This window comes from Columba livia, chromosome 26 (assembly GCF_036013475.1).
Source record: "Columba livia isolate bColLiv1 breed racing homer chromosome 26, bColLiv1.pat.W.v2, whole genome shotgun sequence".
NCBI lineage: Eukaryota > Metazoa > Chordata > Aves > Columbiformes > Columbidae > Columba > Columba livia.
Window position 1 is genome coordinate 2,986,547 of NC_088627.1, and position 26,717 is coordinate 3,013,263.

At 47.6% G+C, this 26,717-nt stretch overlaps 1 non-coding gene across 1 annotated transcript in view; it reads right to left on the reverse strand.

Moving 5' to 3' along the window:
* The window catches only part of LOC102087592 (uncharacterized), a 102,171-nt gene that overhangs the window by 43,390 nt on the left and 32,064 nt on the right, over window positions 1–26,717 (reverse strand). The gene's annotated exons all lie outside the window — the stretch shown is intronic.

The window sequence follows — 26,717 nt, forward strand, 5'->3', positions numbered from 1 at the left end:
ACGCTGAGTATTCCCAGCCTGTGGCCACCCAGTTTGCCACCTGGCATTTGAGACTCAGGGATAAAAGAAGCTGGTTAAAATGAAATTAATATCCTGCATAGAAGGCTGTATAACAAACTGGATAAAGTAGAAAATAAAGACCCGAGCTAAGCAAAATCTGCATGCAGATTATTAGTTAAGCTTCCAGGACTTGACGTTAAGGTTTTGGAAACAAAACATTTGGGAATCATGTAAAGAGTCTGATTTTGAAGCCAGAAGAAGATCTGAAAAACACGCAGCAGACAGGGAGTGGACTTGATGGTCCTGGCACCCAGCGACACCCTCCAAAGCACAGTCCCAGCCGCCCAAAGGAAGCCACGGTCCCACTGTCTCTGCTTGGCCAAATGCAAGTGGATCTCTTTCTAAGAAACTTCTAGAAACAAACATTATTGCTCTCAGGCTTCATAGGCAGTTGATAATAGGGACCCGCAGACCCAGCCAAGTCCACACACGGCTTTCATAGCAAGCCAACACTCACAAATACTTCCCCTCCCCTGGAAATATGTTTCCCAGCTCTCCCCAGCACTAATAAACACTCATTTTTCTCATGATAAAATCAGTCCTGCAGCACTGGCTGTGGCAGCTCGCTGCTGACCTTAGCCCTCTGTTCTCCAAGATATAACAAAACTATTAGAGGTCTTTAGAAACTGGAACAAAACATCTGTTTCCTTTATAGCAGCTGCCACCTGGAGAATACAGCCAAAGCCGGAGCTCTGCTGACCCGAACTGTCTGCGCAAACCGCAACGCTTCCAACTGCAGTCAGAAGGACACTTGGCACCTCCACAGCTTTTCGAGAGCTTTGCAAACACCACAGCAGCCCCAGTGCATAAAGAGGGTCCTAGTGGAAGAAGGCACGACGTGAGACGGGGCTGTTTGTCCTGTGGAGTGCAGGTAAGAGGGGAGAAGCTCTGGGCAGAGCCTGGCAGGGCTGCACCAGAAGCACAGAGATGCTGCGGGACGGGCTGGGGGTGCCACCGGGAGGGGTGGGTGATGGTGGGCAGCCCCAACAAGCTCTGCCATCTGCGTGGCAACTCCCAAACCAGCTTCATCCACGTACTGTGCCCACAGGATCCCTTTGAGGAGCTGAGTCACCGTTGGCCAGGGCTGTAGTCATTGAGAGGCGGACGGTGACTTGGGGCTGAATCACACCCAGGAGTGATTTATTCCCTGACTCAGGTGAACCCCAGCCCAGCTCGTTCCCCACGTGCAGGATCTCTGGTAAGTGATGACAAAGATCCAGGACAAGCCCAAACCACGAATCCAGACCCCAAATCCTGGACCTCAAGCGATGGCATGGCCACACGTCACCTCCTGTCCCCGCTGGCTGCTGCCCCGCCATCCACAACAGCATCATCTCCACTGGATAACTGATCAGCAGCAGCGGGAGAAAAGGGACCATTCAGATTACAGGAATTAAAGCTTTAGAAAGGGGTGAGATATGAAAAATTTAAAAAAAAGAATAGAAAAATATATCCAGCACTCTGAAGCAAACAAAAGCCACTGTAGATTAAACAAAGCATCCCCAAAACTTTACAGCGCTCTGACAGATAGACAGCAGTCTCAAATAATTAATTGTGTCCCGGTATAGCCGAATGAGCCACCATATGTGAGTGTTGACAAAACAATTTTTTTCCGGTGGCAAGTTGCAAACTGTGCAGATCATCAACTCAGTGAAGAGCTGAAAACTGACACATTTTACTGGCTTCTCCCGCTCTTGTGAGAAAGTAGATAAATCTGCGTGGGACAGGGTCATTAGGAGGGAACGGATCCGATAACAGCTTGGGGCTGGAGCCACTGGAAAAAAAACCCACTCTTTGCAGAATTTAGGGTGTGATGTAGGTGAGAATTCACAGGATCAAAGGGGCATTTGAGATGAAGCTGTTGCAGGAACCCCACGAGACGTGGCCACCTCCCACTCGCTCAGCACGAGGCTGCAGCAATGGCCTTGTCGCCATCACAGCCAAGAAGGAAAGACAGACAAGGGCTGTTGGCAGAATGGCCACAGCCAAACAGGCTCGAAGGAGCAGAGCAAAGCACCCTTGGGACTGGACTGTGCAGGGCTGGGACAAACTGGCAGAGCAGGAGCTGCGGTACGGAGAGGAACAGCACAGGGGACATCCTTCCTAGTGCTGCCTTTCTGATTCTTCACAAGCATTAAATCCACTCATTTTATTTCCTATATTGATATCCATTAACAATTGCACTTGAAATGGCTGGGAAAAAATATTACACAGCAAGTCAAGGAAGCCTCTTGGAGATAGTCCAGACTGACAGAGCCGAGTTAAAATGTAAATGCAGAGCGACTCTTCCGGGGTTAGGCCAGGCATTAATCCACAACAGCTCTATTAAAGTTGCTCCCAGTTCACAGTGCAGAAGGGGAGACTTGCTTCGGTCCTGGGGCTGATCCTGAATCCACCCCAACTGAACAGAAAACAGGCTCCTCGAGACCAAAGTCCTCGGAAGCCTTTGCATGCTGTCTCTCCACGTTGTACACAGAACTTTGCGTTTTTGTTTCAAATAAAAGAAAACACCCCGTCAACTTGACAACCAACAATAGTGTTAAACCCACCTGCTCCTCCATCATGTAAATGAGCCTGAACAGCAGCAGGACCACACGCACACCTTGAAATGCAACGAGGGAGCTGGACTTGTAAATATCCATCTTGTCTCCAGAGCTACAAAGGCCGCTAGAGATTAGACAAACAGGCTGTCACAGACACTGACGATCCCATCTGCATTTTGAGGGCTCGGTAAGAAAAATACACACCCAAAATACCCAGTTATAACAACAACCACCACCAAACAAACAAACCGATCCTGCCCTATGGGATATTTTACAGCCTAATTACAGCACCCAGACTTCCCCGCATTGGCTTCAATGACCAGCACATAGTCTTTAAATGAACCAGTGGAGACTTATGGGCAACAGGTTCTGGTCTCACTCCCAACTCCCAACCTGGTTTTGACACCATGGTGAGCAGCCCTTCCTTCTGCAAAGGTGTTTCCCATCCCACAGGAACGTCCACGATCAGGAAAATCAAATGTTTTCTCTGCTTTTTCTTTTGACGGGGTCAGCGAGAGGATGACAAAAGAGAGTCATTAATCCAGTGCAACCGGAAATGTTTCAACATGATTTAGGAAGAGAAATGGATGGTCTTCAGGTCATAAAGGATGACTCGGGACTAACATTGAGTTTTAGCCCTCACATTGTTAGTCTTCCCATTGGGGTCAGTCACTGTCAAGTCACAGCTCTTTTTTGGCACGGTCCAGTTTTCCTTCCTCACATCTTTATGACAACGTATGCACAGGACCCTTGTACACCACGAATCCCCAGCGGTCCCCCCATGTCCCAGCAGGGCCCTGCGCTCTTGTTTTGCTCAGCTAATCCAAGGTGCCCACTTCAGCTCTATACCTAATGTGGCGTGTGTCTTCAGGAGATTATTTGAAGTGCTTATTTTTGTGCCTAGAACCTTCAAAGGCAGAGTTATTAAGTGTATTTAAAAGGAAGAACTGGTCCAGATAAAGCAGGGATGTAATTAGTTACAAGCTAGTGTACTTTGATGACAAAGCAGCATTTAGCAGGCGGCCGGTTCGCAGCGGCTCTGTAGGGTGTGCTAATTACTGATAGCAGTCACAGCCCAGGGAAGCCTGACACTCCTCTGATAAAGCAGAGCCTTCCACAGCTCAGCTGCTTGGGTTTAACTCTTGGTGTTTAACTCTCAGCCAAAGCCTGGACTTTGGCACGCAGCTCTGTATAAGTACTTGTGTTTGAAAGCTCAGAGAGCGGGGGAAAACAACCCAAAAGTTTTCAGGTAGGTAGAAAGAGGCCGGTTTACACGCTGGGATCCTGGCTGCTGGCTGCAGCAAGGTGGGGAAAAGAAATGCATTTTGTTTTCCCAGAGAACCTGTTTTCCTTCGTGATGCAGCTCCTTTCTGGCTCAGCATCCCCCCAGGGAACGCAGAGGTTCGTCTCCAATCTGTGCAGAACCACAGGAGCCGAGCTCTTAGGGCTAAACCAGGAACATTCTCACAAGGCAACAGAACATCAAATGGCACCTGAGGCTTATTTTGGGTGTGTGTACTTGCGTGGACCAAAGCCTGATGGTTGCATGTTGTTCACTCCATCACCCACACGTTTTTGGGAAGGTAAGCTGTCCATAATGTCTTTAGGAGTTCCTTAAATCCCATTACCTCCATCCAGGCTCTGTTCCTAAAGAATGTGTACTGTTGCTATTGCTGATGAACATACAATTAACTCATGGACCTAAAGCAGCAGACAGGAGCTGGCAATTTCTCCTGCCACACTAGTGACATGGTACCACAAGAACCAATCTCAGCAGCACAGGGTAGAAGAGGAAAATGGAAACTATTTCCATATTTATTGACAAATTTAATTTACAATCTGAGCTTCCACTTTGGAGAGAATATATATTTTCTCTCTAAATGTATCAGTCTTTAGCAGTCAGCCCAGCAATAATGATTTCTGTGCCTGCAGACACTTTTACACTGGGTGCAGCAAATTTATATGTAACACTTTTGAAAGAAAATGGTATTAAAATTCACCATTTAGGAGTAAGCTGTAAATTAACTGTTACTGAGCAGACGGGGGGTAAAAACAGATTTTGTGTGCATGTGTATGGCTTCCCTATTGGTGTTCGGTTAAACGCCTGCCCAGCTGAGCCTTAGATTCGCACTTGGAGCCTGACGAGCATCCGAGCCACGCGGAAGCAAGGGAAAAATAGAGAAGAATGTTCTAGCAGATTTCATCTCACAATATTAAAGCACTGATAAATTACAATTAATCCCAAGACAAAAGCCTCTTGCGAAAGGGGGGAGAATGATTGCCTCCTCCATCTCTTGGCTGGGCCAGGGTTAGACCAAGGTGCAAATATCAGCAAGGAAGGTCCTGCAGAAGCAAAACACTTAAAGAAATAGTCATGTTAAACCACATGCTGTTTCTACATGACTCGGCCACACCATCGCATCCCGTCCTTGAGAAGAGCCAGGCAGGGCAGTTCTGAACCTCCCTCTGATCAGCACAGCAAAGTGTTATCACCAGCAAGCTGTTCTGAACAATTGTGTCCCATTGTGGCCCCTCAGTTCCAGCAGGACAGGGAACTGCTGGAGAGAGTCCAGCGCAGCCACCAAGATGCTGGAGGGAGTGGAGCATCTCCCGTGTGAGGAAAGGCTGAGGGAGCTGGGGCTCTGGAGCTGGACAAGAGGAGACTGAGGGGGGACTCATTCCTGGGGATCAATATGGAAAGAGGGAGTGTCAGGAGGATGGAGCCAGGCTCTTCTGGGTGACAGCCAGTGACAGGACAAGGGGCAATGGGTGCAAACTGGAACACAGGAGGTTCCACTTAAATTTGAGAAGAAACTTGTTCCCGGTGAGGGTGGCAGAGCCTGGCCCAGGCTGCCCAGGGGGTTGTGGAGTCTCCTTCTGTGCAGACATTCCAACCCGCCTGGACACCTTCCTGTGTAACCTCATCTGGGTGTTCCTGCTCCATGGGGGGATTGCACTGCATGAGCTTTCCAGGGCCCTTCAACCCCTGACATTCTGGGATTCTGTGTGACCCACGGCCAGAACTTAACATTGCATTCAAAATGCAACCTGGCACAATCTACTCCACAGTGACAGAACTACGGGAGCGCAAGTTTGCGATCAGGAGGTGACAGACTGGGGGGGGGACGTGGGAGAAGGTGCTGCCAGAAGAGTTCTGTTTCTGCCTTGTTCCCTATGGAAACAGGGCTCTGAATCTCACAACGTGACACCTCAGCAAGCTTTTCCTCTCCGTTTACTTTTAGACTCCTGTAGTAAAAAGGCTTTTTTCACCCTTATGTTTATAGAGGCAACACAGGAACAGAGCACCTCAAGGCCAAAAAAAAGAAGAATACAAAGAATCCCTTTTGTTGGTTTTAACTGTCTTGATGCATGCTGGCTTTGTGATTGCAGGACTGGCCTGGTTTGTTTTCATTATTTTAATAGTTGGATTGTGATGCCAACAAGGACACAGAATAAATGAGGTTTGTTTTTTCTTAATATCAGAGATGGGTCTTCAGCTGTATAAACTGGCACCGTTCCTCTGAAGTCATCAGAGCCAAATTACACTTACTCAGGGTCTGGCCCCGTGACAAAAATACATATTGTTTTTTCATTTCCATCTTACTTCAGGAAGAGCCTTAAAAATGCCCCTTTCTACCCATCTGCTGCAGTCCCAGCAGAACGTTTCCAGCTCTGCTTGCAGCCCTGGCCGATAGCCACCGCATTTCTAGATGAGCACAGTGCTCGGGGTTTAACGATAAGTGCCAAGGCTGGGGCTGCACAGGGCTGAGCCAAGTCAGCCTGGTCTCCAGAACCCACGTCACACACATCGTGACACACAGGAGGACCGTGACACACTCATCTCCAAGCTCTGATGGGGCTGGAGAGACCTACCCACACACTCCACCTATTATTTCCCTTAACTAAAAGATAAATGTTTTAGCAAGAAAACAATCATCAGCCAACCCCGAAACCTACTGTTTGTTTTGCGTATTCATTATCAGTGTTCATTTAGTCATCTCTTTGATGAGTGGCCATGCAGCAAAGAGGGAAAATTTAAACCTACCAGGAGATTGATGACAGGCTCCTGTAGAACAGATGTATATGAATAGAAAATTAGGCCACTGAAAGCTTCCTATAAAAGTAACGACGAGAGGCTTTGCTGCAGCAGAAAATGCTCCAGCAGAGATGGAAAGGCTGGTCGTTAGGTGGCTGAGGACCTCGGCTCCTTCCGAACCCGAGGCAGCAAGCTTTAACAAGCCATCAGCTCCAAAATCTGGTGAAACGGCCCAAAGAAACCACATTTTGGGGAGGTGGGTGCACAGCATGGGAAGCAGGAGCACCCAGGGACTCTCACACTTGTCACCAGCCTTTCCTCGGGAGCAGAGGGTGACACGTCCCAGCTGAGCTCAGCCTTGCTCTCCCGAGCCAAGACATAAGAACCGCCTCCCCGCTGACTGGTAGTGTTGTGCTCATCCGTTCCTTTGGTACAGCTGATACACATTGATAAAAACGTCATGCTTTTCATTATTAAAAAAATCCTGAAAAAAAGCATCATGAGCCCCATTTTGAATGAGAAGTTTCCTCTCTTCTTTCCCACATCACCCCCCTTAAAAAGTAAAGTTATTTGGTATTTTTGTATCTCCGCAGAGGCTCTATCACTGTGCTCTGGTGAGAGGAAGGAGACCACACCAAGCCCTTGGTCTGGGGCAGGATGAAGGGAGACAAATCCCATAAAGAAGGAGGAAAAGGAGAAAGCACTTCAGGTGAGCAAAGAGGTGCAAGCAGCTTCCAGCTTGCAGAATGCGCTCAGCTGCAATAGCTCCAGGACAAGCTATGCAGAGTGTCAGAAGGCAACTTTAAATGTATTTCAGTGCACTCACGGGAAATGCGCTGGGGATAATCTCAGTGTCTGGAGGAGATGGAATTGGTAGGAGCAGGTATTTCCCAGTCTGTGCCTCTTTGGTTCATTGCTAACGGCATTGACTGAATGAAAGCAAGTAGGTGAATTTTAACAGCCTCCCTAAATCCACACACACTGTGTCCATCCCTGAGCACGGCCTGTGGAATGTACAAACCTTCCTGAAGAATGAACTGGCCAACCTACTGTATCTTAGTCCATAAAGTTAACACTTCCTATCAGACGATACGGTTTAGGGAGATAAGAACCAAAATGGCAGGACTAAAAACTGTTGCTGCCTGGTTGAGTATCACAGTTCAGTGACTTGATCTCCACAAAGGCAGAAAATCAAAGCACAAAACACTAGAAACAGCTACTAAGAGCCCTCCCTCAAGTGTGTTTTTGTGCTGCAACACGTCTCCGAAAGGATAACTCTTCCCTTTTCTGCAGGGCGAGCGCTCACACAGGTTTGTACCATCACAATCTCCTTTGTGAGCGTTCACACACAGGTACAAAGCTTCCAAGCCCTGGTGAACCCACTGAGCACAGCTTGAGATTCAAACCCACAGACCTCCTATGTATTTTTATATATAGATATGTATGTATGCACATATGGCTCAGAGGTGCAAAACCAGACACACGCTTTCTTTCGCCCCGTCCCTCTGCGGCAGCAGCGCGAATTTATCACAGGAGTCAGTTGTTATCACATCACGCTGCCCCGACCCAGCGCCACTGACGTGCTGCTCAAACAGGCCCTTCAGAAACCGCAGATGGTGACAGGCTGGGAAGCGAGCACAAAAAGAAAAGAGGGTGAGCACTTCATCCTCAAACACAACATCAGAGGCTTTGTTTGCAGCCACAGTAATTTCAACCCCGCGTGTCCCAAGCGTACGCAGAATGAGACAGCATCAATACGCCGTCTCACAGCCTGAGCAGCTCCGCAGCAAAGGCAGAGGAACGGGACAGATGTTTGTACGTCTTTCCTTTCCCTCTGTGCTTAATTCACACGTTAAGGGAGCCGATGGAGCAGACTTGCATCTCCTACTTGTGCTGGAAATGAGGGGGGGCGGGGGGGAAGAAAAAGAGACTTCTCAGTCTGGCAACACAGCTCAAAGAGACGAGCTGTCGGGATGGGAAATGTCACCAGGTGCTCGCTGCCTTTCCCGAGCCGTGACACGGGGGAGAAGGGGAGTCTCTGCTGTCTGCTGTGCTGTTGTAAATCCGGAGTGACTCCTCTGACACCGCAGGGCACGGCCAGCCCGGGCAATCCCAGCACACATCCCCATTGGCTTGCAGAGCAGTGAAGAGCTTTTGCCCTTAGCCCTTGGAAAATAGAGAGTGAGGAGGGTCTGTGGGTGCTCGTACTTTTGCTATGAACAAAACCAGCCTTCTGAGGACCAGTGGGTAAACGTAAAGACATCATCATCCTCCATCACATTGTTGTTTCTTCAGTCATTTACAACCCAGAAAAGAATAAAACAAACCAAATCTAAAGTTGGAACTGAAAATCTAAAAAGAAGCGTTAAAGTCAACCTGGTATCCCCTCCGTTCAACCTCACAGGTCTTTGCTAACAGCTCCAACCTATCGAGTGTGCAATCGCTAGCGGGTGAGGACGTTGCAACCGGAGATGGGGGGAAAAAGGCTGAGCAACAGCATCACAGCTTCATCCCAGCACCACACATTCCTCATACCAAGACAAGCACCAACGCGTGCCCCTCTGCAGGAACAGGCCCGCAGGTGCCCTGTTCACCCCCCATTCCAGCTCAGCCAGGGGCTCTTGGAACCCCAAAACAGTGACCAGCACCCCAGTGATACTGGCCATACCGCCAAAAGCCAGGGTGCATATTCTCCAGCACCATCTGCTGGCTTCTTATTTTATCAACAAGCAAATGATACATAAGAGACACCTCTGCACCACTCTGAGGAGAGAGGAATGAGTGTACCCATCTGTACCAGAACTGTGTGGGTGTTTTCCGGTGAAAAACAATGGGCTTTGTTAAATAAAACGTTTTGCATGGGCAAAAGTCGCTGCTCATCTGTGTTTTTCAGAGTGCGATACTCCCAAGTGAAAAGAAAATGTTAATTCTGAATTGTATTTTTACTTTGCTGCTGCTTGGGAAGTATAAAATGAAATATTTTGACTATCTCAAAATGCAATAAAGGGAGAGTCTTGTTTTTTTTTTTTTTTTACTTCTTTGGCAGGAATTGTTTGCTGAATCTGACCCAAATTCACAAACAGCTTTGCCTCTTCCAACTCAGAAACTGCATTTCTCTGTGAGTAAACTCTTTGTTACACAAATTACCCAGGTCTGGTGACACCACAGAAACACCCTTTCCAGGCGAGATTTCAGCCCGCTGGCTCTCGCCAGGCAAAACAAAGGTTTGCATTTGGAATTAATTCTCTTGGAGCTAAAGCAGAGGAAGGAAACATTTTTAGTCATCGCTTGTCAGGCATCGGGAGGTCTGTCTGCAGCTGAGCATGGAGCTCGCACTTGTTCTCCTTCTGAGGATTACCGGCTGTGCGGAGCCAGTGCGTCACACGAACCCCTGTTCAGCGGATGAATCAACCCAGATGTCCAGAATACAGGTGTTGAATGTGACGTGGAACTTCAATGTACGTTTCAGTGCGCCTCCCGAGCGCTGCTGCAGGGTGAACCTGCGTGCGGTATCACGGTCTCCAGTGGGGAGAGCCACGGTTTGGCGGCAGGTAAAGCTTTGGGGATCTTGGGATGCTCAACCACCAACAAAGGATCATTCAGGTAACAGAGTCTACCCGCTTCTTTTGGGTAATATGTGATGAGCCCTTTCACCTTCCTGTATCCAAACTGGCGTGGTCAGCAGGACAAGGGCAGTGATCCTTCCCTGTGCTCTGCATTGGGGAGGCCACACCTGGAGTGTTGTGTTCAGTTCTGGGCCCCTCAGCTCAGGAAAGAGATTGAAGTGCTGGAGCGGGTCCAGAGAAGAGCAACAAGACTGGGGAAGGGACTGGAACACAAGCCCTATGGGGAGAGGCTGAGGGAGCTGGGCTTGTTCAGTCTGGAGAAGAGGAGGCTTAGAGCTGAGCTCAGCACTCTCTAGAACTACCTGAAGGGCAGTTCTAGCCAGGTGGGGATTGGGCTCTTCTCCAGGCATCAGCAATAGGACAAGGGGCCATGGGCTTCAACTCTGCCCGGGGAAATTGAGGCTGGAGATCAGAAAGCAATTCTTTGCAGAGAGAGTGGTCAGGCATTGGAATGGCTGCCCAGGGAGGTGCTGGACTCACCGGCCCTGGAGGTTTTTAAACTGAGACTGGACATGGCACTTAGTGCCATGATCTAGTAAACGGACTGGAGTTGGACCAAGGGTTTTTGAGGTCTTTTCCAACCCAGTCCATTCTGTGTGTGATCTTCAAGTATGCCTATATTTTATTTACCATTTCACCTTTACATTGGGAGGTCCTGCATTTTCCACAACAGGAGATTTTTAGTAATAGGTTGGACAGGGAACCATCCAAAACAACCTCCGACCTCTGGAGCTTCAGCGGGTTACGGTAACCGAAGGTCCAATTCTGAAGCTCCGTTCCCACCACTCTGTACCGTGTTCATTATACTCATTCAGAAAAACTAGAATAGCAACGTTTTCACACGCTCAAATGTCAGTGACCACAGGAGATACTGTGGAGTAGAACAACCAGGTCAAGAGCTGTGACTCTGGATAAATAAAGTCACTCGGTAGGAGTAGAGTTCAAACAAGAGCCCAGTGTGCCATCACTGCAGGGACCAACCGTTCCGTACATGGTGACAATTCCTTCTGCCCTTTGACGTTAGTAGGAAACACTGCCCAAAGAGAAGTCTTGCCTTTAATCTGAGACAAAACCGAGATCTCCACGTATCACAGGAGACTTCACACGCAACGGAGATGAATCAAGTATAAGAAAAAGCGGTCAGAACTAAACAGATGGATTCTATATTGGTATTAAAGTTACACCTCGTTTTTCATCCAATCCTACCTGTAAAATACTTCTGATTAAGTTCGTTAAATGTGATTTGTTCCCACGTTATCCTGTGTTAGTAAATTTTCCTTTGCAACCATACTGTAGATGGTGATCAGTAACCCCCCTGCTCAATTCTTCTTCCACAGGTCTTCTTTTTAGAATGAATAAAGAGGATCTAGCAGGAACAGGAGAAAAACGGGTTGATATATTTTGCCATTAAACTAGAGCTAGGCTTTAGGTTATCATAAAAGCTGTTACCCGGTAAAAAGCACATCTCACTACTACACATTTATGGCCCCGCTGCTGATGTGTATCAAATCCACCAAGTTTAGAAGTCAAAACAAGATCACTCTGTCCTAATAAATACAGATCATCTTACAAGTCCTTAATTAAACACAATACCCAACTTTGCCTGTTTCCCCGTAGATGAGAATCAATGCCTTATGGAAGACAGGAGCCCAGTCCTCCGCTGCCAGCAACAGGGCTGCCACCCTGTTATTTGCGTTTCAGAGGATGTAAAACCCCCCATGAGACCCAGACCCCCTGTGCAGGGCACGGAGCAGAGACCCAGCGCCATGGAGCTTCATGTACTCCAGCGAGAGGCCAGAAACCCCCTTGAGATGAGGGAAAACACCAGGGGCTATTAAAGGCAGCGGTTGCAGAGTTAGAACCAACATCAGGGGATTCACCACTGCACAGATCAATCCCCGAGAGCTGGGGTGAGCAGGGGGGGAAGGGGATTCCCCAAACCCCCGTCCCACCGCTCGCCACATTGCTGGACATGGGTTGTGCGCTTGTTTCACCCGCATTTGTACCCCTTTAGCCTTTTTAGTTGAAGGGATCTCCGCGTTTTGGCATTATTTGACAGTATATATTACAGGTGTTGTCATGGCAATGATTTATGCAAAAATTAGTCACTGCAGCACTTGACAATAGGCTGAAGAACAATAGGGAAAAGATGCACATTAGGAAGCTCCTGTGATACTGAGGTTGAGGGCTGGGGAGAGATCCGATTCCTTTCACCCCTCTGATTCCGGCAGTGACATTTAAACAGCCCGGGGAAAAGCTGGTGCCTAATCACAAGGGTTATCAACAGCATCTGACAATAACCCAAACTTTGTATTAAACTGTGCTACCAGTTGCAATTGCATGTTCACTACTGGCCCATTTCTGGATTAATCAGGGATTGAGTAACAACTGGAGCAGAGAAAGAAGTATTATATTTGCATTGTTAGACAACACAGAAAGCAGCAGTGGTTATTGGCAACAGGGTGGTTTATCCCATGGGCCTCGCTGCTGTCAGAACGTCTGCTGTTACGAGTCATGGATCCGTGCTGGGTTACCAAGCTTTAGCAAAAGAAAAAACACACCACCCAAAACTATAAGAAAGGAAAAGGTTCAAAAATGAGCACTCAGAAGTTAGGAAACTCCCAGTGCTGAAACAGAAGCATCTAAATTCCCACTTTGTTATTATATAGTAGAATATGAAAGATCATGTATTAGTTCATCTATCTAAATTTTTAGAACGGCACAGGGAAGTTCAAAAACACAGCTATTGGTTAACTTTATTAACAAATAGAGCTTCTGCTTCTCCCTGTATTAAAGGGAATCATTCCCTTCAGGCGCTGATACACCTCCATCCCCACCAAGGCTCTCAGAATTACAGGGCAGTTATCCTCATTGTTCCCATCTCCCCAGAAGAGCTCTGAGATTTACAACTGCCAGGGTCAAACCAGAACTAAGTTGGACTAAAGAGATAAAAAGGTTATTTAGAGCTGAGTTTGCAAACCTGCATCTCTCAGTCTTACTGCTCTGTTCTCAAGGTTAAGGTTGTCCCATCCTCTCAATACCTGGAGCCTCAAATGCAAATCTTCCATTTTCCATGCAGATTTTGAATGGAGCCTCGTGGCCCTGTCAACTTTCAAGCCCAATTTACTAATAACAACTACTCCGGCCAAAATGGGGAGGAAGCCCAAGGGGTCCAACTCTGCCATTTTCCAGCCCTCACTCATCACCATTGCTCTGTATCACTGTCCCTTTGCAAGGTCTTCATGTGCTGGCTGGCAGTAAATCTTCACTAACTTGTTAATAGTTTTTAACATATGCATTGTCACATGGATTTATCAAATGCAGCAGTTAAGCCCAGTGGAGGCATCAGAGGCACAGAACGTACCTGTCCAAATTCTATCAGTTTGTGCGGATGTCTTCAGAGCATACAGATCCATGCTGCCCGCTAGGGCTTCAGTAAAAGGCGTTTTTCTCTGGTTGCTTTTAACTTATTTCCCTTGGATCTGTCTGAAATAAGAGTGCAATTGTTACATGAGGAACCAGGCAGCGAGTGGCCAGGCTTTGCCAATTTAAACCTCTGAGCTTGGGAAAGTGAACACAGGGTCTGTCCTAATTCTCCTTTACTCCTCAAGCCTTCTGTACTGCTGCATTTACAGGAGCGCTTCATGGCCTCCCAATTTAACTCCTGACCAGGGAAGAAATATAAATATCAGAGACAGCAGAGCAGCTGCTGGGACTTTAGGGAACTTGGTGTTCCATGGCAAACATGCCACGGATGGTGGGAATGCCCTTTCTCTGCAAAGTCCTCAGCTCCAGGCATTTCACACTTGCCAGAAACTCAAAAAGATTTGGGTGGAAATATTTTGATATGTTGTGCATGGAGACATAAACTTGGAGGAATTCAAGTGTCCTGGTTTTGTTACATACAAGACCAGTTTCTCTTTTAGTGAATTGTTCAGTTTTAGTCACCTGCTTAGTTCGCTCCTCCTTGCCTCCCTCTCCTATGGGACGCGCATCCTTATCAGTGACCTTGCATTCCATTGCTACATCTACCAAAACACGTATCCAGCTTCAGAAAAGCCCAATTACTAAGAAGACTTCAGCTGAAAGAAAAACTCACTAAAAGAGAAACTTGTTCTTAATAAAATGAAGGACATCAAACCAGCACTGAGCATCCCTGCATTCTCACAGGCTTGCTGGATACGGTCACTTAATTCAACATTACTACCACATTACTATCTAACGCATCTCTTGAGCACGTAAATACTTCAGCTGCTCTGAACACCGCTGCGCTGGAGCTGTACAATAATCAGCACTAAGAACCCTATGCAGCACAAAGGAATTCAAATTAGAGCTGGATGGAGAACGACTATCGCGTTTAGCACAGAAAGTGTTTTGACTTGGGTGTGAAATGGAGCCGGCGCCGCCATCCCGAGGAGCCGCCATATGGGACCGTGGAGCCGGGAGCCAGAACTGGGGTTTCCAGGATCCGAGTGAGCGGAGATGCCGGGCAGGCGCTCCAGCTCCAACGCGCATCTCGGAAGGGTAAAACTGCCAAGCAGGCTGCATTCAATAGCCGCCTTGATTCCTCCAGAATCAAAAATCGCACTGTTTCTGCAAACAAATTTGACAAATTGGCAAATTCTGAGGGAAAACAGAACAGCATCACTTTGTAGAGAAGTTACTGCTAATCTCTATTCACAGTCTAGAATCCAGCTCCCATAATGAACTGAGCATATCAGCACCACTTAAACTCCAAAGTCAAATTAGCAATCAAAACCGCTGCAAAAATAGCAGGCCAGATTTTATACAGTGGAAGGTATAATTCTACTGATGTCACAAAATGCTTTGCCAGTTCGCGCCAGCTGAGATCTAACTCCCTATATTTTGCATTTTTTATGCGCTTTATTTTTTTGCCTTTTTCTCCCCAGTTTTCCTGCTGGAAGCAGCAAGGGTTGGGAGTCAGAACTGCCGTTCCGACCATGGCAAACCCGCCTGGAGGAGCCTGCCAGCAGATCTGATGGGCCACACTAATTGCAGCTAACCAGCCTCGACCTTCCCCCCGTTTGACAGCTTGCGTTTGCTCTAGACGGATTTTAATTTGCAAAGTAGTTACAGAATCCTTATCCACGTTTCTCGCAGTCACCCACCTCAGTCACCCATTTGGAGGGGAACGGCCTTTTTTGCAGTCAACTAGTCCCAGCTCTGCCAAACAAGTTGAAATATCAGCCTTCTGGACAACAAATTGGTTTCTCAGCCCTGTTCTGAGCACAGAAACTCCGCAGTTCTCATTTCCCACCTGCAGCACCAGCGCCCTTGCCAGCCAGCCCTCTCCAGACAACTGGGAAAGGTCCTGTACTGCAAAGCGGCTCCAGCAGCTGCTGCCCAGCGGGCTGACACTGATGCTCTGGCACCACCGACTCCTTGGCCAGCACAGAGCACTCCCAGAAGCTTTTCTCTTCCACAAAAAGCCTGGACACGACTCCAAGGTCTCTAATATGCTCACTCAGCCAAACTTAACCGCTATGAGCTAGATTCTGTCCGTAGCTGTAGATGCAGTGCTAACCAACAGCTCGTCTGCGGAGGCAGCACTGCAGGGATTGCCCTGGATCCCTCCTGCACACCCAGCACATCACGGCTTTGTGCTGGCCCAAGTCAACCGTACAAACCAGCACAGCTCTGCACACCAGTAAAGTCTTCCCTCTGCCCTTCCCGCACTGCCCCGCCAGCACTTCTCTGCAGAAAGAGGGAAGCAGATGTTTGCTCTTGCATATTCGACCCAAAACCCGGGAAAGCCCTGTCTTGTGCAGCTCTATAGTTCTTTCTTGTCATCTGCTCCAAAAAATTTCCTGTTATGCTCAATTAATGGCTTTGCTCTTCCTCTTTTCTGCTGCATGGCTACTCATCCAAAACACTGGTGACATTTAATTTATTGGAGTGGATGCTCCCAGACCTGCAGTTCAAGGACTTGTGTCAAGGTACTCAACTTTTCAACTGATAGGCAGTTTTGCTCATACAAGTATCCTAGCAGGGTGAATGCAGGATGAGCATGCAAGAAGAAGAGCTCCCCAAATATTTACCCAGCTCTGAGGAACATAGTAACTCCAAAGTTAAACTGCAGGTCTGGGCTATAGATATATGACTGTTTTTCTAACAACACTGCTTTGAATTATCTTGGCTCACCTTCCTAAGCAAATAATCTTTTGCAGCTACGCCCTATGACACGCACCCTTTTCACATCCACACACGCTCTCTGACACGAAACGGCAAACCAGCTGATGAGCTCCAACCACAGCCCTTCGTGTTTCTTGGGACGGAATCAAGGAAGGACTTGGGTATCGTAGCGAGTCCCCGACCTTTGCAAAGCTGGATGGGGCTGCAGAGCTGGCTCTGCAACCCCATAGACACCAACCGAGGGAGCAGGGACACAAGCACCACACCTGCCAAACACAGCTGGGCTCAGCTGCACAACGGCAGTGACTTCAGCCTCTTCTGTCACCGTCTCCTTCCCCGCGATGACCAGCTGTGCGGACATTTGTTCATCTGTGCGAGTAACAAGGAGCGAGCAGGGGGGAATCGGGTGTTGGGAAGAAGAAGAAAAGCAGGCCTGGCTGAAGAGTCTGCTGGCTGGCAGGGTGCTATCTTGTGCCTGGAAACCTGCAGCCCTGGACATGCCTGAGCACACACACAGAGCTGTGAGCAGCACACTTGGGTGGGAAGACTTCACATGCACTAATAAATAGCCGTATATTATTTTTCCTGGGCAGCTTCAAAAGAAGCTTTACAGCAACATCTCACTGTGATAATTGTGATGAAGGAGGCAAAAGGAACTTAGTATAGGAATGGGATAAACTCAAATACCTTAATACAGGGACTGTGCTGCTTCCAGGGAGCTTCAGCCCCTCTCGTTCTCCCGTTTTAACATTATTGTGAACATATTATGTGACAAAGTGACATCTTCAAAAAATGGCAGGCACAAGAGGGCCCTCACATGCAGTAATTTCCTGATGAAAAACCACTAGGTCTCTGGATCACTGATTAATCAGAGCCAAAGGCTGAAGAGATGAATGACAAAGGGCAGAACTGGGAAAAGGTTCTTTGCTGCAGCCGTGGGTACCCGCCTCGGGACACAGCAGCCGCACCGAGCTCATTCATCCTCCCCAAAGAAGAGTTAATTCAATAAACCCTCGCCTGCACTAACACAGCTCCACGATGGCTGGTTCACGACATCCAGCTCCCTGCACGGAGGGTCGGTGTCAGTGTGACACAGGGGTCACTGTCCTGTCTCGAAGCGAGAAGGACAGTGTTTGGCTTGAGAAGAACAGAACTGCTTGCTGGGGAAGAAACATATTTACCTTTCCTTCTCCAAGAAGTACGTCTAATGTAATCTACATAAGGGATTCAAAATTACACAAGCAATAAAGAGGTAATTACATTCCTACTAATGTCTGCAACTGGTCTGGCAACACGTGTTGGCATAAGACCAGAAAGTTACAGCAGCAAGGTGATTAGGGACAGGTAACAGCTTAAAATACAGAGTGAGATTAATTAATAATTGATGGTATAGGTAGAACGCTGCAGAAAGTATAATTAATGCTGAACAAACTTGATATAACTCTGTCTTTGTTAAAGGTTGATAAAGTGTTTCAGTGCTCTCCAGGATCTGTGGTTTTAAAACCCCCGGGATCAGACCATCCACTCACATAAATCAGGGCAGCTCCGCCAAGCTCAGCACAGAGATGCTGGTTTGTCACCTTGGGAGGTCACACTGTGACGTTTCCTGGCCACATTTCACATGTAAACCCGTGTGTTTGCACACAGATACACACACACTCATATTGTACATACGTGGCACCCTTTGTTCTCAGAGTACGGTTTCATCCAGATAGCCTTTTGCAAACCTTATGAACTGTAACACGCTGCAGAAATACACATATTAAAGTTACAAAACTTACTGCTTAATGACTGGAGTTGCCAGCAAGTGATTCAAGTTGGCCAAAAATAGCCATCGTAACGAGTTACAGAATCAGAGCCCTGAATCCCCAGATGAGTAAGTAACAACTCAGTGACTGTAATTGCTGGATACGGAACAGTCAGAGCGCGTGTTTGCAGCCCGCGGTGGGATTTCCAAAGCTCACAAGAACTGACGGGCAGAAAAATACTCCATTTGTGAACTTTTCAAGTGCCGGGGATCTTCTCATCCCATGGCACTTGCGGGGTTGGTAATGCTGGCTGATATCCCCAGCTGCGGCAAATAAAACGCCAACCGCAGCAAAATCTCAGTTCCCAGAGTCACCATGATTCCATGTAGATCAAAGAGGCTGAGCTGCTTTCCCCAGATTACAGAATGGAAAAGAAAGGCCCATTTGTGACTAACATTCAATATGAAGCACTTCTTCAAATGCTAGACTAGCATAAAAAATAAAATTAGGAGGATGTTTTCATGTCCTACATAGGTGCAACGCATAGAGATTGTCTTCAGAGAAGGTGACGCAGAAGCCCGGCTGTGTTCTTAACACTCATCCCCTGACTCTCAATGGATCCCAGAGACACGGGTGATGTTTTGAAGGGGGTGCAGTGAACACCCCATTATTTAGTGCGGTAGCTCAAGGCAACTCCTTAATCCTAGTCGTGACTTTGCTCTGCCCTTGCAAGCGACCAACACACACACCTCATGAGGCCAGTGCGAGGATTAATTAGGTAGGACTTGCAAAGTGCTTTGAACATGAAAATCTCGAGCTCTCGGTGCTTCTGTTTACACATCTGTTCAGTAGGTATCATAACACCTTCCCCTAGGGGTTCACTGTAAGCTTATTTATTTTCTTCGTTTGCGAAGCACTCTGAGATACTAGATGGAAAACGCTGCAGAAATATCAAGTGTTATTGCTATTAGACATGCACCGGAAACTTCTTGGCCCGCTCTAGATTCTAGGAATGAAGTGGGAAAAATCGAGGGCCAGCTCTCAATCCAAGCCCAGCTTCTTTGGGTTCATCTCATCAGGGAATCAGTGAAGGAACAACTGATGAACCCTGTTTTGGACACAGTGGAAAAGCATTGCTTTTTCAAACACTTCCAGTTAATTCCTGGGAACAGTGCAGCCCGTGAACCACCAGCCTTGATTTTAATCACCATAAACTAACGGATGCTCAAAGGTGTTTGCTTTCAGCATGGGGCACTGCCATGTGCCTTCAGGCTCCCGCGGCAACCAGAGATAAAGCAAACGGCAGGAGGGCAATGGTTGCCTCTTGTTCCTTCTCAGAACTGAAATCCATCTTCTTTCTGGAGACATCTCGCCCCACCAGATCCTCCTCTGCTCGGCATAACGAGGGCATCACTCTTCGCAGGTAGTTTTTGAAGTGGCTAATTATGCTGTGCTGTGGGAAGCTGCTGCACATCCCTCATGCTCTGGGTGATCCAAGAGAGTTTAACTAGGAATAATGGGACAAAACTGCGCACAGAATAGATGAAGCCGAGCACCAGGCAAAGCCTCCTGGCAGGGATGCGGATGCATTAGGTGGCGCCTGATGAGAAACGGTGAAGGGATCAGTTTAGACCGGACAGGACACAGCAGCAGCAAGTGGGCAGTCCCCCACAGGTCTAATAGCTTTTATTAATCTCCTATGGGACCTAATATTGGGACATATCTTTCACTAAAGAGACAAGAGAAAGCTGAAAGAAATAAGGAGACCTTGTCTAAGCAACTAAAACACGTGCAGGGCACCTCGCTGCTGGAGTCAGAGGCAAACCGGTCATGAAACATCAGCCTGGAATAGAAGAGCTTTAACCAGGCTTGGAAATAGAGGCAATAAACACACAGTGTGTTAAATGAGGTAGGGTAGAGGGCCACAGATCAGCCTTTTCCTCATCTTACTCCAAAATGCTCAGAGACAGGAGGATCAGGCACATGGAAAACCCATCTGAACTCAACATCTCGCTGCAAGGTTCAAGTAGAACCTTTCACAATATTGCAAGGGCTTGTAAGAGGCATCCAGAGCTCTTCAGCTAAATTAAGAGGTGCAGACACTTTCAAGTTACAACAAGAACACATAGCAAAGTATGCAAAAGAATACAGGAGATTTGAGTTTATATTGCACCTCTCAATGTGGACACACATGCAAAACAAGGCCAGTGAGAAAGCAACATCCATCTAGATGTTGCAATCTTTTGCACATTCTCCAGATTGCGAGTGGAAGAATTGTTTTTCCTGAACTTTTTTCCCTTTATGGCACTTCTTTTGATTTTTGGCTAAATACAAAAGGCATCAGGAAAGTATCAGTGGTTTAACTGCTAACAAACAGAAAGCAGAAAACACATTAGAGCATATAAGCTCTTTTTTCCTCCTTTCACTAATACACCTGACAGTCTCTTTTACAACCTCTTCACAGTTAACAGAGCAAATTCATGTCTCCGACAGCTGACCTGTGCTTGTTTGTTGCAGGTCGTTCTGATCTGTACTTGAATCCAAATGTTTTCAAGTCTCAAAGCACCGCGGTTCTCCAGGGGAACCTGCCAGATGCACTCGGATGGATTTCAGGATGAGATTCCAGCAGGGCTGGGTCTAATCAGCAAATCGGGACTTTGCTTCCTAAAGCTTTCTGTTTATCTGTTTGTTTAGCATGAAAGACAGAGCAGCCCATTTGAATAACTCAGGATTAGCAGGGATAAGCCTGACCAGCACGTTTTAGCAGTCTCAGAGCCATAAACCAGCATGAGGCATCTCAGCGAGCTCCAGGCAAGTACTGCACCAAAGCGCAGGATCAAAGGCTGAGGATGCAGCAGGGAGGGAGACAGAGCGGACCTGCCCTTCTGCACCCCTGGGGGCCCAAAGGAAATGGGAAGCCTGGGTTCAGTGCTGCTACAGAGCCGAACAAAGAGCTGTGCCCAAAGTGCCAGCATTCCGGGTCTCCCTCCCCCCAGCTGCCCGACAGGGTGAAGCTGATGTATTCCCCAGGATTTTTAATCTCTTTATTACACGTGATGGTTCACAAGTGAACGAGACACACGTAACAGAGCAAGATCACAGCAGCTTTCCTTCTTTTTGAGGCTGAGCCAAAACCACGAGGGCACCAACAGGCTGAACCACGCTTGGTGCAGGAGGTCGCTTTCCCAAATCAGGACCTACAAGGTTCCCTAATGAATAACCACAGCAGGAATAACAATATAGCCCCCCATGTCGAGTCGCTTGCAAAATATAACCACCTCTACCTGCATGATCTGCTTGGCACCTATCAGTCCCCACCCCAGGGACAGGAGAAGGGTTTGAGGAGCGAGTGAGCAGAAGAGGTTATTTTCATTATTTCCTGTTGTATGCACGGCAGGCTTTGCCCGAGGCACTCAGAGCCAGCCCGCAGAGCTGCCTGCAGTCCCTCGGTGTTTGTTAGCAGCTGTCGGCCCCAGCAAGTGGCAGCGATAACAAAGAGTAAGCAGAAGAGTGAATTTTGACAAACACTGATGGGAGGGTTCCCAGCCATAGAGGCAGCACTGGGGTTTGAATCCTCATCCTCCAGGGTCATGGTCCCAAAGACAAGAGCTACATCCAGCCCTCGCCTCCAGCAGCCTCGGCTGTGCGACAAGCATCAGTTTTTGGCAAAGGATGGATGAAGCGTGGAGCACACGCAGGTGCTGCCCGCAGCTGGACTCAGCAGGGAGAGCAAGAACCGCTGCAAAAGCAACATGATTTATCTCTACAGAGAAAGAGCCATGTTTAAAAGAGGGCAAAAATCATCTGAGACAGTGACATCGCTCTTTCCCCATTGAACCTGACTGGGCTACTCTCTGTATGATATTTCTTCTTCCAACAGCCTCAAAGAAACAAGGCAACAGGAAACATACTCAGAAAGTATTCTGTCACTTGGAGATATTCAGGCAGCCTAAATACCACCCGCACGCTCACGCCGTGTCTTGGGCCAGCTGAGTCCAGTTTTCACAAGCACCTTCCCATAAGGAATCTGAACCTCTGGTTGAGCCCTGTGGGACTTGTCCCCGGTCACAGCACTGCAGCCACAGGACCCTCCTTCCCCACACACCTCTAAGTGCGTTTGCAAGACACCGCTTCGGATAAACTTCATTGGACAGGATCATAAATTCTGTCTAAATAAGAATTAATGATACTAATAAGGAAGAGAACCCACAAATCTTCAGTGAGACCAATGAGTGTTTTGGGAGACAAATGACTCTATTACGAGGTTATCGGAGAAGCCCTGACCAAAAGCCACAGCGAGAACAGAGCTGTGGTGCTCCCGGAGCTAAGGGAACAGAGCCAGTTTGTTTCCCCAGCAGACCCGGCCCCTTGTAAGTTTATAAAAAAAAAGCTTTCACTGGCTGTACATTGTCTTTGCTTGTCCCCGGGTCATTATAAATGACAATAAGTAATCACCGCTCTATCACAGAGAAGGCAACCAAGGTTATATGCTTTGCTTCACGTTGTAAAATCATCAGGAGACAAAAACAACAACACCTCCCACAAACAGAATCCAGATCTGCCTTGCAAGGCAGTGCTGGGGCCAGTTGCCCTGACCTGCACCCTCCAGCCTTCACCATGCAGGGACCAGGACCATCAGACAGCAACAACTTGTATTCCAGCAACACAACATCTGGCTGCAGCTGCATCTCCATCACGGGATGTGCTGCAGCTCCATCGGTTCCTCCAAAGCAGGGGAGGGGCAGAGGAAAGGAGAGAGCAGAAGTTACCATCCCTTTCTCCTCAGTGCCCTTTCTCCAAACAAAGTCACCAGAGGGACTTGTGAGGCACAAAAGCAATTTCTACTATTACAAATACTATCTTCCCAACGTGTAATGTCTCAGTAACTTTGTGCAAAGGCCTCACCTGTTTGCTTGAAATTTTTCATGGAAATGGGGCTGTGGATCCAACCTCCCAGCTCTGTTCCCTTGTGCACAGAATTATGTAAAATGGTCTCTCCAAGACATCTATATCTGCCACTTTTGGCTACTCTGAAGCGAATCCCTCAATCGTACAATAATTGACGGGCAGGCTGAGAGACAGGTGATTGGCAGAGTAATTGAAGCAATGTCCCTTTGGTGATGAAGGGATCATGTAGCATCTGTATTACCCTGAAGGTCTCTGCTATCCAATCTTCTCTCTCTCGCTGCCTGGTTACAGCTCTTCAGTGCCCAAACAATTCAAATATGAAGACAAGTGAAGAGCAAAACCCTAAAGTGTTATCACACAGCAGGAGCGCAAGTAGCTCTCCCAGTGCAGCAGCATGGGCAGGGCTGCAGTATTATACAAATACATATGTCCAGTAGATCTCTCTCAAAAATAGATACATAAATATATGATCAATAGACCAAGTCAAAGAGACAAAATATGTACATGTTTGTGCATATACATACATGGTTGTACAGTGCTCAGCATCACCATGAAACGGAGCTGCGTGATCCTACAACACATGAACAGATCTTTGAATCCAGTGCAGAATGCGACTCTCCCAAGGAGCAGAGACAGCCCCTGTTTGCACCAGTGAGGTCTCCAGTCTGAGAACCCCCCAAAGCTTTCTCATCCAGACCGCGCACACCACGCAGGAGCCCCCGGGCTCACACCGTATGCTGTACATCTATCTAGGCTTTCGAGAGCAGCCTCCTGCCAGGTCAGGAGAAGAAGACAAAGGGCACGTCCTCTCCATGGTGAAGCTCAAAGCCTTCTGCCACAGGGAGTGCTGCACAACTGAGGGTTCGTTACGCTATTAAAAATACAAATTAAAACAGCCCCCGAGGCTCATCCATTTGCAGACTAGCTAATTTGTGCCCAGGGACTGGCTGGAGGAGATGGGGGGAGGGAACCAGCACACTCTCTCCTGTTATAAAAATAACAAAAAGTGATGAATGACCCTCAATGCTCAGGATGGGAAGAAGCAGCTTTTTTCAGCCTGAGATAAATTACTCCTGTCAGAGCAGGTAGCACAGTGATTTACCCACAATATACCCAGGCCAGAGCCTCGGCGACCTGGCTTTACCAGCCTCGCTTATCTCATCTCCAAAGATTTTGTCTTGTTTAAAATCAAAATGAGACCAATTGGGGAACAAGAGGCTCGCAGCGGCAGGCAGGGCAGCCGGGGTACCTGCAGATGCATTTACATCACCCTCCGCTTTCTGCTATGAGCAGACATAAGGAGCTGGGAAAGGAGCCTATTCGCAGCGCTCAAAGCCGACAGGCACCATCACTCCAACCAAACCCATACGCAGCACCATATATTCCTAAGCGCCATCTATTGGCATTTCTTCCTATTAACTTTCTGCTAACACATACACAGACAGGGAGTGTTCTCTTTACAGGCAGCAACCAGAAAATTGCAACTCAGAAAAACTAAGAGAACACAGGAGACAGCGCTGGGTTTGAAAAGGGCTGACTGAGGTTCTCTCTGATTTTTATGTGGAAGCCCCGTTATCTGCCAGGCATCTAACCACCCATACACGCTAATAGATTCATCTATTCAGGACGGGGAATTGACAGATTTAGTTTGCTTCTCTTTTCATAAGCCTTCCTCCCCGAGCTATATTTCTCTTTTCATTAACGTGCTGATGGAGGAATAAACCTTTTAACTCTGCGGATCAGACCTGCCAAACAGAATCTCCTCTTCTCCCCAGGAAGGGAAGGGAGCCGGGACAAAGGGGCTCCTGGCTAAGGAAGGAGCATCAGCAGGTGATTTTAGGAAAATTGCTGCAGCCAATCACAAGTATACTGAATGTCATCTTCCTTAGCTCTCCAGCCTCCTCGTCCATGGGAGGTTTAGTTGTTTTTTTGCCTCGTTCATTTGCAGTGTCTAACACAGGACATGCTGCGCAATCCCTGTTAGGAACAGAAACGCACCCTGGGGGTGCAATAGAGTGCGGAGCCGGGTGTGAAAGAGAGGTTCAGACAAATATATATGGGAGAAGAGAAAGTCTGGCCTTATAAGAAGAGAAATGCCAAGAAAACGGAACTAAAACACTGAAAGCATCTCTTGTGACAGGGTTAATGACACCCCAAAAGAGATTGACCCGGAGCCCCAGGTCAGCCCTCGGTCGCACCTTTGTGGTTGTGCGGGGTGAATTTTCCTGGGGGCGGCTATATCTGCACAAACAGCACAGTCTATATTTTACCATTTTGCATCAAAGCATAGATGGAGTTCTCCCATACTCACACAAGCACACAGCAGCTGCTCATACATACATTCATACAGCTCTTCTTCCATTCCACACATTTTCTTTGCATGCACATGCACACATGTGTTATGGTGACACACTTTCCACCTTTAGATCTTCCTCACCTGCAAATACACTTTACAGGTGATACATCTAAGGGAGATGGAGTCATTCTTACCCTCCTCCTCTCCATCTCCCACCATGGCTCATCATGGAGGCAAAAGATCCCTCAGCAGAAAAACCACTCAACTCGCCATTACAAACCCAGCCCTTTCCCCTTGTTCAATGCTTTGTTCCAGTTTAGTGACTTTAAGACCAGATGATGAACTTGGTGCAAGCAGAGGCCAGCCAAGCTCTGATCGATAGTATTTGACAATGCAGTAACCAGCCCTTTTTCACTCTCCGGTTTAACTTTGGGCCTTCCCATCACTGTGCTATAAGGGAAAGGATTCAGGACACTCTCCCGAAGGGTACAGACGTGATAGCAGCTGCATTGTACTCCTGCAAATGAGAGCAGCACTGGGTTTATCCACACAAACAAGGAGAATCCCTAGAGAGTCTGGAGTTCAGTTCTGAGTCACAGCCAGAAATCCAGGTAACGCAATGCAAGGCTGAACCAAATTATTAAGAAAATAAGGATTTTTGAAGTGGAAACCCTGCACAGGAGCTGCAAAACCCAAGGGGGGAGGACACCAGAACCCCACAGACACATCAAGGAGTTAGTGAAAGATGAGCACGTGATTTAAATCAATTTTCTACTCAAGACAGATCCTTGTTACCAGTCCCAAGCATGACAGTGGAGGTGTCAATTCCCATGTAAATGGGGTGTGAAATGCCACAACATCAGATGGGGTTTCTACTCACTTTGCTATTTAACATTGGTGCAAACCGCATGAGCGGGACACAGCTCTGCTTCAAAAAGCAATGCAGAATTCTTAGACTCAAGTGGAAAATTTGCCAGAGGCTGTGTTGTCAGAAGGGGGGAAAATATAACATACGATATACCACCATTACTATAATTAGTTATTTTTCATAGTCATAAGTCCCACTTTGCTGTTTGATGCATCCAACAGCCCTTAAGTAACCCTCGACGGATGGAATACACTGACATTTTACTGACAAAACCTTTCAGTATTTCCCACGCACTAATTTTTTTCATGTAAATTGGACTTTTCAGCCAGCTGTACTTCGTGATCACATCACTGCAGCTGCTTCATATCTTCGAGTTCACTCATATGGGAGGTTGAACAAAACAGTCACTACAGAGGGTGCTGGTGTCTGAGCTGCTGAGCAAACCCTGGCAGCCCCAAAGCCCCAGCCGGTAACCCCAA